At 40.1% G+C, this 14,031-nt stretch overlaps 1 protein-coding gene across 3 annotated transcripts in view; it reads right to left on the bottom strand.

Annotated features, from left to right (window-relative positions):
- The window catches only part of ENOX1 (ecto-NOX disulfide-thiol exchanger 1), a 359,470-nt gene that overhangs the window by 234,290 nt on the left and 111,149 nt on the right, over positions 1 to 14,031 (bottom strand). For all 3 annotated transcript variants that reach the window (XM_053936182.1, XM_053936184.1, XM_053936183.1), the window contains exon 3: positions 13,266 to 13,343. The gene's annotated coding sequence lies outside the window, so the exon portion shown is untranslated. The remainder of the gene's footprint in view (positions 1 to 13,265; positions 13,344 to 14,031) is intronic.

Genomic DNA, 14,031 nt, shown 5'->3' with positions numbered 1-14,031 from the left:
TGTCTCTGTAAGTTACGCCTCGAATCAGTTTGTTGACTGATCCTCCTGTTGTAGAAAACATATCAATCCTGCTTTATAGAGCATAAGATGCAAACTTTAGTAGTAAGGAAACTGCTCTAGTTCATATACTTAACTGCCTACAGGCATCCCAAGAGTTCTTCCTCTCTTCCCGAGGAGATCACGTATTCCTCAGCTCATCTCATGCCTACTAACACACATCAACATAATTTCTCTGGTAGCATCCCAGGACTATTTCAAAAAGCAATTGGAAATACCCTTTTTGCCAGCATCCCAATGTATCACTTTTTGCTTGGCATGTATCAGCTTTGTGGACTGTAAACCTCTTGAGGCCGGGACTACTCCCATTTGTTTATGCCCTTAGTGGCTTAAAGGCATTATCAGCTTTATTCATCAAATTATCAGCAGCCGAGGGGATCACTGTGAGCATGACCCAAACTTCAGCGATCACGTCCAACAGGATCACAGGGGGAAGGCTAATGAAGTCCGTGTGCCCTTTCAATTCTATTATCATAAAAGTCTTTCTTTTTCCAGTACAGTAAAAAGGTGGACTAGCTCTTCAAATAAATAACCAAGAGTGATTGGGATGGTAGTAAATGGGTTCAGCAAAGATTCGGGATTTTCTTATTCTAGTCAGCCTGAACAATTAATTAACAGCTTCCTTCTTTGTCATTAATTTTGTTGCCATAGTAGCCTCTCTTAAGTGGTTTCTAACAAACAAGGAAGATTTATCTGTCACACTCTAAATCGATCAGAAAATGAATGATTTCACATTCATTTTTGTTTGATAATGATTGGTACAGCACAGTGAATCATTACAACAGTGTTTTCTGAGAAGTCAACGTGTCTGTTATCTTAAAAAGCAATCCTAAAGATCCTAAAGAACAGGCCTAGAGATTAAAAGTGAAGTGCCAGTTCTATGTAAATAAAATACTGTCTTCATTAAGAAATGACAACAATTCATAAATAATAAATAGAAAAAAAAGTTTCTAGATTTTTTTAAACTCAAATCAAGCATATTTTGCTTAGATATAAACACTTCCATGCACTATTTTTTGCTCCAAATTCACAGCTGGTGAGAAACCATGGAGAAAAACACTAAGAGAATTTCCTAAAAAATTGAGTTAAAATTAATGAGTTTAAACAAAGGAATTTTCTTCTACTTTAGGTTGCTTGGATTGTAAAAATTACAGCATCCACAAGGGAGAAAGCAGGGTGGGTAGGTACATGTCTGCAAACTAAATTCAGACTCAGTTCTGGCCATCATCATGTGCCAGGGGTTTGGGCATGTTTAGAGAACTGCAGGCTGCAACCTGCAAATTGGATCAATACGTTTCTTGCCTGATAAATTCCAGGAGGGAGATAACAGGTGCATTATTGGAAAAGATTGTTGTTGCCTTTCTTCTAGAGGACAAGGTGACAGATTCTCTTAAAGCGGTAATGCTCTTTGCTTCTTCACCAAACAATGCTTTGAAAAGGAATGTAGTTTCAAATCTTGTCCTATCTGTAACGTGTCTCAGCTGGACTGGGGACCAGAGAAGAGTTGGCAACATAATCAAATTACTCAGATTTCCTTGATTAAGCAGCTAGTAATAATCCCAAGGGCAAAATGCTCTAGTCACTTCAGTCAACTCTTCCATGAAGAAAAACAAAACAAACATGAAGGCAATGGAATTTATGTTCCTCATTATATTTGTCATTTTCCACAGGCAAGCCAAAGTGGCCTTGAATTTTTTGTCATACTATTGATACCCAAAGTAATTGACTCAGCTACAGACCACAACACAGTTAAATCTTATAGAGATCAAACTTTTTTGCTCTTTATCGCACCTCTTGGAAGATCTAAAGTGAAAATTTTTGGTCACCTCCTATACTGAACAAGGAATATGAACAACAAAGTACTGGGGAGATCACGTAGTAATGAAAGCTGAGATGTCACAAATAGAGAAGAACATCAAGACATCAAGCAAATGCAAAATTTTCAATTTTCTAGTAAAAAATGTTTCCATCAGTTTACAAATTCACTTTTTTTATTGTTCAATTTCTCTCCTGGGACTGGCTTCTATAAGCTACCACACTGTGGAGACAAAACAAGAAATAAGGGGACTAAGGGGCATGGTATTGTTTCTGGTAACACCTTTGCACTGAGGGATATAAAGTTCTCGATGTTGGTGAGTAGCACAGGGCCTTGTTTCTGACCCATTCCCCCCTCCACCACATTCCCCCAACTGCCTCAGTTCAATCATTTGCCTGGCTATACCCAAAACCATACTAGGGTCATTTAAAAAAATATTTTAAAAAAATGGTTCTTTTAACATGAATAATTTCTCAGTTCCCACTTACAAAGAATCTGCTGAGCCTTTAAGCTCTGCCAAAGGGAGGGCAGCCTCTGGTGATGAGTGTGGAAATGAGAGCTGAAGGCAGTATGCTCCCAGATCAGATCTGTGTAATACAGTATCAAAATAATATAAAAATGCAGTCTAAGTGCAAAGAGCAAGTCTGATTCTTGTTCACTGTGGTTATTTTTAACTGAACCTCTGCCTGTCTATCTATTACACCTTTCCTGGTAGAACAGGGGCAGTAGCAAATCTGAACCCACTTTTGAGCCAGCATAAAAGTTGGAGAGAAGTCACAAGAGGTACTGGAAGTTTAATGAAAACCAGCAGCCGGACGGTGAAGCTGCACACAAATTGCCGCCTAGGGAGAGGGAGGCAGGCAGAGCAGCCAAGGTGAGCTGTGCCTGGGCACAGCTGATGGGCAGGTGTGGGCAGCCCTGCCAGCTGGCACCGACGCGCCTCCACAGCGCGCACTGCCCCTCGCTCACGGGGACCTGAGGGGTAGCTGGGAAACTGAGGCGGGACTTTTAAGGGACAGGCGACATTAATCCATTGAAGGAGGCTGCTTCTCTGCTCACAGAGTACTCTGTTTTCAGGGCTCTGTGGCACTTTAAATGTTGTGCAAAGTCTACCATAGCATGGTGTGGGTGATGACACCAGCCCACTGAATGTTTGTTCTGTTCTGGGTTGGAAACAACTGGAAGCCATGTAAACTCACCAGCAGCGCTAAGGCCAAGTTGACTGCGCTGAGTCAGAGCTAACGAACACTGCCAATCATGGCAATTTATGAGCTTGTACTCAGCTTCTTGCTAACTGTGCTACACAGCTTCTGGTTGGCTTGGAAAATGGACAGAGGGAACTCTTCCACTGTGTAGAGGTAAACCCTTAGCCGTAGGCCTATGGGCTCTCACTGAGCACCTGAATCCTGGTAGACCGAAATACAAACCAAAGATTTCAACTTTGCGGGAAATTCTGCAGAGTGAAGTACAAGTGGAGAAGTAAGGAAGTGAGGAAAAGCCTCTGAACAAGCCACAGGCTGCTAAGGTAAAACCCTCTACTTTGATTCAGGCTCCACAGTCTTAAGCATATCATGCATTGTGAGACTATCAACAGTCAAGTGAATCTTCAGAATATGCAGTGAAACACCTCCAAAGAAACAAAATGCTCTCATAAAGGACATCCATGTTGACTTGTGGAGATTTTTTACTACTTTAAGACCTTAAAATACTATATTGCATTTGGCTATCAAACATTAACTTTTTTTTCTGAAAGCCCATCCTGTGGCACTGCAAGCTGCCTGCTGATTTTATGGCTCTTGACAGAGACAAATTTCCTGGATAGAAATCCCAACTCACTTCAACCTACACACAGAGCTACAGGGGTGGAAAAATCAAAGGTGCATTAATGGTGGAAGGTTTGCAGGAGTGACCAAATGGAGGCAAAGGCCTCTAGCATTAAAGAGGAATGCTCCTGGAAGGATTACAGAAAGATCAGAAGTTCAAAATGCTTCGTGCCCCAGAACAAGAGAACAACCAGGTCTCTCCGTATATCTACACTTCATTGGGAACAGATAGGGCGTTTGATTGATCTCACTCATGTGTGACAGACACAAGAGCCTGACAGGAGCTGGTGTGCAGAACTTTGGCCAGGATTTCAGAAATATTGCTAAAGAGTTCACACAACCCTCCCCAAAAATCCCCAAAAAACAAAAACAAAACCAAAAAACAAACAAACAAACAAACACACAAAAAACCCTCCACAAAACAGACAAAAAAACTCCACAAAAATAAAAGAATACTGGGCAATGGCTTAAGAACTCATTGCAGAATAAACGACGTCATTAATCTGTTACTCTGTAATTTTCTCTTCTCCCCTTGTTTCCTTGTCACCTCAAAAGAGTAAAAAAGCTGGGTGAAGAGAGCAATGCTCAGGATGTTTTCATGGACTGACAGGAATACAGAACATCATTATTAACTAAAGTGAATTAGTGGGTCTAAAACATTAAAGAATGGCATTATGAAGCAATTAAGTCTCCTTTAAGCAAAACACATGATATCAGTCAATTTTACAAACAGGATGCCATATTTCCGTCAGCCCTCTCCTTGATTTAATACTTGATCTTTTCATTCAAGATCCTTGGTCCCTCTGAAATGTTTTCTTTTATTCTCTTTAGTGCTGATTCTTGTTTCAATTAGATCAGGTCAGGTTTTCTCTGAGACTGTAAGCATAGGGACATCTGAGTGCAACTTGTCAATACTGTCATAATTACCTTCAACTGCTCTTGTAATTCTAGTGCCTCTGTGAAGCCCCATATTAGGAAAATTGTCCTTCAATGCCCTTCATCTAGTCTGTGTAACATTTTTGTGTACTTTTGTTGGGGGCTGTAAAGGCAGGAAAATTTCCTAAGAAAACCACCAAGTACCATAGTAAGAAACCACTATTAGCAAGAGGGAGAAGAGAGTTGGTTTGCCACACATCAGGAGAAAAAGCTATTTGCAGGATCAGTGGTAATCAGAGAGCCACAAAAGTGAACACTGAAGACAAAGGAATGGCGATTCAGCTCATAATAGTATAAAATAGATTAGAAAGAACTGAGATAAGTTAAATTTTTCAAATTGTCTAGGCCTTACAAATTTCACCCTAGAATACATATATCACTGACAGAAAATCTTAGAGCTGCTGGCAATTACCTTTGGGAGGTGAGGTCAGAAACAGTTAACTTAGCAAACACTCAGTGGGAAATAACCAAATAGGCTTGTCTTGCTGTGCAAGACCTGAGGTTAGCCAGTAGATCACAAGCTTCAACAGTCGCTGTCACATATGTATGAATATCTTATTAGAAATATAAAGGAGAATGCTATCTACAAGACACAAGAGGGCATTTTCCTTTATTACTTTGTTTTGGAAAGAGTTCAACCATAACCTTAGGTGAAGTGTTGGATGCCACATTTTAAGGAGGATGTAACTGACTGACAGTGATTACTCTTAAAAACATGGTAAAATTGAAGGAATAGTTTGTCGATTAATGCAAAGAAGACAAAACTTGGGGAAACATGACAAAACACACTGAAAATTTCAAATATGTTTGAAAGAACAAAGGGAATAACCTATTCTTCTTCATTCCAGGTAGGAGAGAAGTAACTCCCAAGTTAAGAAAAGAAAAAAAGCATTTTTTCTAATTGTAAGAAAAATTAGGCATTGGAATGAATTGCTCAAAGAATCTCCATCAGTGGAGACCCTCAGAAATGGGTCAGCCACAGCTCTAATGGGAAGTGTCAGTACAAGTGATACAGCTGCAGGACCCTCAAGCTACTTCCTAATTTTCTAGGATAGTTCTAGGAAAAAAACCTGTGGCTACTTAGATGAAGAACATTTTTTTTTTAGTTCTAGGATATTTTGAGCAATAGTATGTATTACCTTTTCCTTAGTTAATTTTTAATAGTATTCTGAAGGCTCAGAGTTAAAGACTAGCTTGACCCAAGATATCCTTTCATCTTTCTACTTTCATTTTTGCTGTTTGAGCAAAGTTGGTCAAGATTCCTCAGATTCTCATAACACTTCTTGAACTCAATATTCAGTGGTCTTTTGGGTTTTTTTCTGAATGTGGGATGAATTACATTAAGTAGGAACACATTATTTCCTGAATGGTTCCCTACAACCATTTTTGGGTCATTTCTTCCATATAGGCAATTCAAGTTGACATGGTTTCCTTTCCTTTAAGTTTTGTTTTTTGATTCTGGTTAGTTTTTTAACTGGTGGCATCTAGTAGTCACTTCCTCTGTATTTTCCCTTTTCTGAAGTGATTACTGGGCGTAGAAACCTGAGTCATTCTGGAGCAGTATGCCTTGGGATTCTCAATCTCAGAAGCAATGTATGTGCTACACCTCACCCTAGAAAGAAGGCTGGAACTTTACCAAAATCAAGACTTTGCCTTACTATTACTTATGATATTGATTTGACTTTGCTCAGCTTTGAATTCTGAAGATGAGCAAAGCTTGGTCCTAAATTAAGCAGGTGTTTTTACAAGTTTTACAAGAAGAGTTTTTACAAGGCTGACAAAAAGGAGCTGAATACTTATCACAGGCAGTTTCTAATGCTGATAGCAATGTGAATATATTAATCATAGGATCAAACTTGCCATCATTCAGAAATTATGTAGCCAGTAGGATTAGGGTAGTGGCCATCCCCCTGCACTCAGCATTGTTGAGGCCACACCTCAAGTGCTGTGTTCAGTTCTGGACCTCTCAAGTGCTGGGGCATGTCCAGAGAAGAGCAAGGAAGATAGTAAAAGTTCTAGAGCTCAAGTCTTATGAGGAGTGGCTGAGGGAGCTGGGGTTCTTTAGCCTGGAGGAGGCTCAGGGAGATCTTATTGCTCTCTACAACTGCCTGAAAGGAGGTTGTTCTGAGGTGGGGTCAACCTCTTCTCCCAAATAACAAGTGACAGGACAAAAGGAAATGACCTCAAGTTATACCAGGGGAGGTTTAGCTTGGATATTAGAGGAAATTCTTCATTAGAAGAGTTATCAAGTAAATGGAATAGGTTGCCCAGGGAAAATAGCAGAGTTACCATCCCTAGAGGTATTTAAAGGATGTGTAGATGTGGCACTTAGGGACATGGTTTACTGGTGGACTCAGCAGTGATGGGGTGAGGGTTGGACTTGATGATCTTAACCATCTTTTTCAACCTAAATGATTCTAAGATTCTATGATTTGCTGTCATGTAAACCAATTCCAAAAAATCCTTTAATGTTTACTATTTGAACAGGTAGCCTTTTTTCATACTTTAGGTAAAAAGCAGGAGAAATGTTCATTTTGGTTGATGCTTGGCCATATGAACAATCCTTGTCTTCCTTGTTACCTCTTCATATATCACTGCTGTTTCTGGAGACTTGAACAGTGGTGACAGTAGATTTTTCCTCTCAGCTGGAGAAGATGTTTTAACTGCCTTTCAGAAGCAAAATCAATTCATATCTTTCTGTAAATGGCAACAGACTATCACTGGAGCTTGAGCTTATGACTTTTATCTTATTGTGACACCTGCTTTGGTCAATGGGATTACTCCTCCTGGAAGGTGTCAATACTCATGGTGCTCGGTTGAACAGCTGTCCTCCCTCTTCTATTATTATTATTCATGACGTGTGATTGATTCGTCTGAGAGCCTTAGGGATGAAAAACTTAGCAGTTCTTTGCTGTCTTTCTTTTAGAGGGACCTAATGGACAATTATTGTTTCTGAAATGTGCTTCGGCCACCATTTCACCTCATCTATTGTTCAGCTATCTCTGTGCAGGCAGAATGTGGGCAATGAAAAGGTGCAAGATGTGCCATTATCCATATGCTGAGAACCATCAGTTGCACACTTAGTGCTTCTCCAACAGCGTCATTCATTACCCAGTATCACACTGAGAGAGTTTAACTGATGGAAGAGAGAGAAGGCACTAGCAGTGACTCCACTTACACACAGCTGAGGCATAATATGGATTGGGGTCATTTTGGCTGAGGGTGTAGCTCCATAATTAATTACTGAACTTTTAAATTCTGGGCTTATTTTACATAATTTGTATTATCTGAAAGTCGTATTGACTATATTCAGCTTCTTAATGCTGGCACCTGTATCAAGAATTTAGCAACACATGGAAGGTGAAAACAGGGAAAAGTATTTTAAATGGGACCTATAAGATCTGCAAATGTTTTTTTCTGAAAAATAGAGGAACAACTTAAATCAGATACAATGTAAAGTAATTTTCCCTTCTAATATTTGAAAGATTAGCATAAAGAAAATTACGTTCAACTGTTCTCTAGCTTCACTATAAATAAGACACCAAAATGCTTCCTCTGGAGCAAATAGAGCAAAATGTGGATTTTAGAAATACCCAAGTGTTGTGTAGGTTTGGAAAAAACTACATGGGGTGGCACTGAATAATTCCTTACTGGAAGATTGGATAAACATCTCTCTCTGATTATCTGGACAACTCTTGCTGGTAGTGAAGGCAAATGAACCAAATTATCTTTGGTGTCCCGAGGGTGTTCTTGACCACTGACACTAAAGATATCCCTTCTTTTTATGTTTTGCCTCAGGAATTAAGATCAGCAAAGATTATCATCAAAGCGCCACTTTAAAGCAGAGGCAAGTAAAGAGCCTTACTCCTAATCTGACCCTATCAAAATTTTGCTTAGTTTGCAGGAGTCTCTCAACTGGTTTCCCGTTCTTTTGGGAAGTAGCTATCATTAAACAACAGGGAAGTATTTAAGGATCTTTCTAGACTGTTCCTTCAGCAGAGGAGGTACTTGCAACCAGTCCTAGAAATACCTTGAAAAGAACTCAAAACATAAAATCCAGCAGAAGCTCAATCGGTTGTCTGGGTTGGTTGCTGGTTTGTTTTCCCTGCATACATATGAATTTCAGTCTCTTGCAGTACCTCTGGCCACAGCTCTTACTCAGATGAGCAAACTGCCATTCTAGATTTTCTCATAATAACTTGTTCTGTGGCTTGCTGTGGGCAACAAAAAATCAGAGCCGGATGGTAACAGACACTCTGAGCCACCATTCAAAAATGAAAATAACAAATGCATATAAAATCATTGAATTGTTGAGGTTGGAAAAGGCCTCCAAGATCATCAAGTCCAACTGTTAACCCAGCAGGGCCATGTTTCCCACCATGTCCCTAAGTGCCACATGCCCATGTTTTTTGGACACTTTCAGGAATGGTGACTCCACCACCTTCCTGGACAGCCTGTTCCAGTGCTGTTCCAATCCTTTCAGTGAAGAATTTTTTCTTAATATCCAATCTAAACCTTCCCTGGTGCAACTGGAGGCTGTTTCCTCTTACCCCACTGCTTGTTACATGGGAGAAGAGACGAACTCTCACCTCACTACACCCTCCTTACAGGCAGTTGTAGAGAGTGATGAGGTCTCCCCTGAGCCTCCTTTTTTTTCAGACAAACACCCCCAGCTCCCCCAGTCACTCCTTACAAGACTTGTGCTCAAGTCCTTGCACCAGCTCATTGTGTTTATAATTAGGTTGCACATAAGACTCATGATTTGGACACAAGAGTCTTTACAAAATCACAGTCTTGTTTGGATTTATGTTCTAATAAAATACAATTCTCCCTCCATGGCAGCTTTGTGAGATTCACTTCCCCCACCTTCCCATTTTATCTTCCCATATTTCCTTCAAGCATCTTGCTTACAGATTTTCTCCAGCTACCAAACTATTTTGTTTCCATCTTTTCAATAATTCAAATATATGTATCAAATGCATTCATGGCATATTTCCAGGCAGTAACATCCCCTTTCCTTCCTGTCTCTTTCTAGCCAGGTAATTTACATATAAGATGCACAAAGATAACCATGCTCCTTCACAGTCCTGTTTTGTGCACCAGCTCCCTCTGCTTTCTCATTGCAATCCTCCACAGGAGCCTCTGGTGGGACAGCTGAGCCCTGAACAAAGCCTGGTGGCACAGAGTTTGGCCTTTCCGGCAGCATGGCTTTATGCGTGCCTGCATTTTTATCCAGTGCAGCAGCAGGTCCATGTGCAGCAGCAGTATGGAGATCAAAGGTACAGTTGCCATGAATACACGCTAGGGTAGAAAAGTGTCCACCCTAGACTCTCACTCTCCCTTCTCCCTTTCCCTCCTATGTTTTTTGACAGATTTGTGTTTTGCCAGTTATGATTTCTTCACTTGAGAAGCAGCAAGACAACGGAGCAGTGCTCCCCCCACCAAACTTCCCCAGGAGCCAGCCCATGCTGAGCATGTGCCCAGGAGGTTGTAACAGGAGGACAGGGCAGAGGAGCCCAGCCCCAGGAGTCAGAGCCTCCTCATCCCATGTGGTGGCCATGAACTGTTTTCACCACTTCTGTTTTTCTCTGCTCCCTATAAAACCATGATACTTGTTTCACCACAGGAGTGTCAAGGGCAAACGTTTGAGGACACCCTAAGAGGTATTTAGTGACCCAAACAGAAAACTTTAGAAACTTGAGCAATAAATTAATAAAACTCCAACAAAGCAATAACAAGTAATAAAGACCTCAGGAAAAAAGAGGCCCCTCTGGGGAATGAGTTGAGGGATCATATGCAGGAAATAAACAAGAGATTAAGAAAACAAGAGGAGGAGATATTTGCAAATGACAAAAAAAACCTTGAAATTTGCAGTGAAAGACATGGGATAAAAGGAAATAGCTGACCCAGGTTAAACTAATTATTTAGCTAGATCATCTATCCTGTTTCCATTCAACATCAATACCAGACACTGCAGAGAAGTGGTACAAAAGATACCTACATAGTAGCAGAAGAAGCTTCACCCAGATCCCAGGCTGAGGATCAATGAGTTCAGCCTTCTGCCACTGCTGTGTAACTGCTGTAACTTCTTTATAAAGGTATAATATGCAAAATATATCTGTGATGGCATTCTTATTGATGTAAATATCTATTTCTGGGAATACCTTTGACAATACCTCAGGGCAATACTTTCCAAGGGGAAATTATACCTTCTATCGCCTTTTCAGTAGAACTGTCTTGCCTTTTAATTTAATTGGTTTTCCTTTGCTTCTGCATTATAATGAAGGTACATCACACCCATACCCAACTACTTTATGCCTCTTAAAATACATACTTTTAACATGTACATATATCAAATGAATCTCATATTTCTCCTCTTTTTAAATGTCACAATACTAATTTGTATGTACATCACAATTTTCCAAGAACTACACTGCTGAACAAGGGAACTTTTAAAATGTGTTTTAGACAAATGACTTGCCTAAAAATTCTCCACATGGCAGCTGTTGATTGCATTTGTATCACATTATTAAGACGCAGGCCTAACTTCACTTTGCTTTGGCAATTTTAGCAGTAACTCTTGGAAGCCTTAGGTGAGGCATGATTCAAACAACACTCATAGACAGGTCTGGAAAGGAAGATTTTATAAAGCTGCGGTTGCTACTAGTAAAGTACGCAAATGCCAACTGCAACTAGTTTTCTCCCTTGATCCAAAATGTCTTCCAGTGTTTTGCACTTCTTTCTCCCCATCCCCGTCTAAGAAAACCACAAATTTTGCCTGAAGGGGTATCATCATTAAAGAAAGAAGCAGTGTAGTCAAAGCCTTGGGATGACACAGATCATTCAACAGTTGTTCAATTACAGTAAAAAGCTACTTATTTTTGAACACAGAGCTTTCACTCAACACAGGCCCAAGGCAGCACTATCAGATTGGTATCTGCAGTATCTCAACCAGTCTGATGTAGGGCTTTCGCTCATTACAGAAGCTGTGCCCTTGTGTGAGGTTTACATCTAGGTTCAAAGAGTTTCTAAAGTGTCTTGGAGCTGTGTTGGCTTTAAAAGTTATTATCATAATAATTTCCAAGAATGAATTAAAAGTTGTTTTGGATACCTCTCATCTCCTAAATCCATCTGATTTTGTTTAAGGCTTACAGGCTACTTTCCCTGCAGAATTCCTACAGACTAATAAAACAGTATGTGACTACAGAGTCGACAAGGAGAACAGCAACACCCAAAGCACGCCAAGATAAACCAAGCAAATAAAATACAGTATATTCAAAAATGAACATTTTTGAAAACTATTATTTAGGGCATACAATTCCTACAGATCCCAAGTGTGACCAATAGCAGGGTATGACCACCCAGATGGAAAGGTTGATCCCATAGGTTTTTCTTAACAGATCTCTATTAAAATGCTGTTCAGTACCAGCTTTGAAAGCAGTAAGAAATATTTTTTTCTCTGTTATATAGCTGCATAGAAGAACATATTGAAATGCAGGGGAGTGTCTTCTACCCTCTAAATCAGAGTGATTGCTGGCCACACTATCATTTCAGTTGACAAGGACACAGCATTAGCTACAGGCTTCTCACCACTTCTTGCCATGCTGACACTACAGGAGCCAAGTCATTATTATTATGCTCTTTTTACAGTCTCTTAAATATAAACTTTTTTTTTCATTTTTGTAAACTTTCCATGAACCTGAGCTCCTCCTGACCCAAAAGCCTCAGTAATTCTGCTGATTGTCTGCTAAGTGTGCTTCTGAAAATATCCACAGCTGTAACTGCGGTCAGCTGCTCACATATGAGCAACCTGGGTGGAAGCAATCGATAGCAGGGCCTTTTAGGGTAATGCAGCTCCAAAACACACTGAAAGACATAGCAGTGAGAAGAAAATGACATACAGGCCCAATTCCTTTCTGCAGTTCAACTCTATAAACTGCAATCACTCACTTCGAAGGAAAGATGAATGGGTTACTCTACATCTGTACAACAGTAACAGAACAGAGTTACATCCTAAGCATCTGGTGAGAAACAAAATGAATTTTTCACAACACTTTCTCCAGCATAAAATGAGATTTGGCTTGCAGACATTCAAGATAAAAAAGATAACAAGTCAGCACAGGGGTCTACACGCTGAAATACTGTCCTGGTTCCAGCTGGGGCAGGTTTAATTTTTGCAGTAGACAGGATAGGGTATGGCTAGGACCCACACCGTTATCCTGTACCACCTCAGGTCATCTTCCAAGAACAGGGGGAAGGACTTGCTTCTGGACTGGGGTAGCGTGGCAGAGGGAGTGGCTGTGTATTGTCAGAGGTTTCCAGGGGGTCAGCAAGATTTCTTTCTCTTACACACTCCATCATTAGTATTGTTGCTGTTACTGTTCATTTTCTTACCTCATTGCTGTTTCCAGTAAATTGTTCTTATCTCAATTCATTATCTTTATCTTTTGTGACCCCCATTCTCCTCACCAATCCACCATGGAAGTGAGGAACGGGGAGGGAAGGAGGGAATGAAGCAGGGAGAGAGGAGGGGAGTGAGCAACATATAGCTTGGAGTGGTTTCAGTGGGAACACTAAATTGGAGAATGCCATTCCTAAACCATGACAAATAGAACACAATACAGTTTACAGACCTGTACACAGGAACGTAACTTCTCAGTGGCCCCATCACAGTATTTCCAAAGGAATGTTACAAATTCTCATGGCCAATCCTGCAAAAAGTGGAAAGCAGAGTTAAAACTAGGAAGTTTCCAAAGGAAAAGCAAATAAAATCAGCTGTCTCCTTGGATACACAATGCTAAAAGTCAGAGTAGAACTGGTTTAGAGGATATTAAATATTTTACACTACAGGAGCAGCTAGATCATAACAATTATATAAATTTAGCAAAGTCCAAGTTAAATAAAATGCAAACTGGCAAGTTGTTTTTAAAGATATGTTTCAGGGTAAAAATGTAATGAATATATGGAACTGGATTAGAAGAAAAGAAAGAATACTGCACCAATTTATATTCCCTTTGAACTGTCTGTAATACAGCCCATAAAGTGCATTTTCAAATATATAGCATATCACAGAACCAGACACTTATTTCTAGCCATGGCACTTCTAGGCTTTTGGGAAAGGAGAGCAGAAATAGTCCAGTGGAATTGTGCTGTGTGACAAAGCATCTACTGGTGGGTTCTGCCCAACATCAATAAACAACTTTTTTGCTTTAAATGAAGGAAAGAATTTCAGCAGTAAACAAATGCTTCACATCTTGCATGAATACTTCAACAGAATCAAAGCAAACCTGTGTTTTCACACCTCCTGCAAGTGCTATTCCAAGTCAAAATACAAGTCAGAGCTTGAGATCTATCAGTTGCTAAGTTTTCGATCACGACAACCATGATAATAAGGGATGG

Source organism: Vidua chalybeata, chromosome 2 (genome assembly GCF_026979565.1).
Source record: "Vidua chalybeata isolate OUT-0048 chromosome 2, bVidCha1 merged haplotype, whole genome shotgun sequence".
In the NCBI taxonomy this organism is placed as follows: domain Eukaryota; kingdom Metazoa; phylum Chordata; class Aves; order Passeriformes; family Viduidae; genus Vidua; species Vidua chalybeata.
The sequence above is the reverse complement of the archived record's forward strand: the minus strand, read 5'-3'. Positions and strand labels throughout refer to the sequence as shown.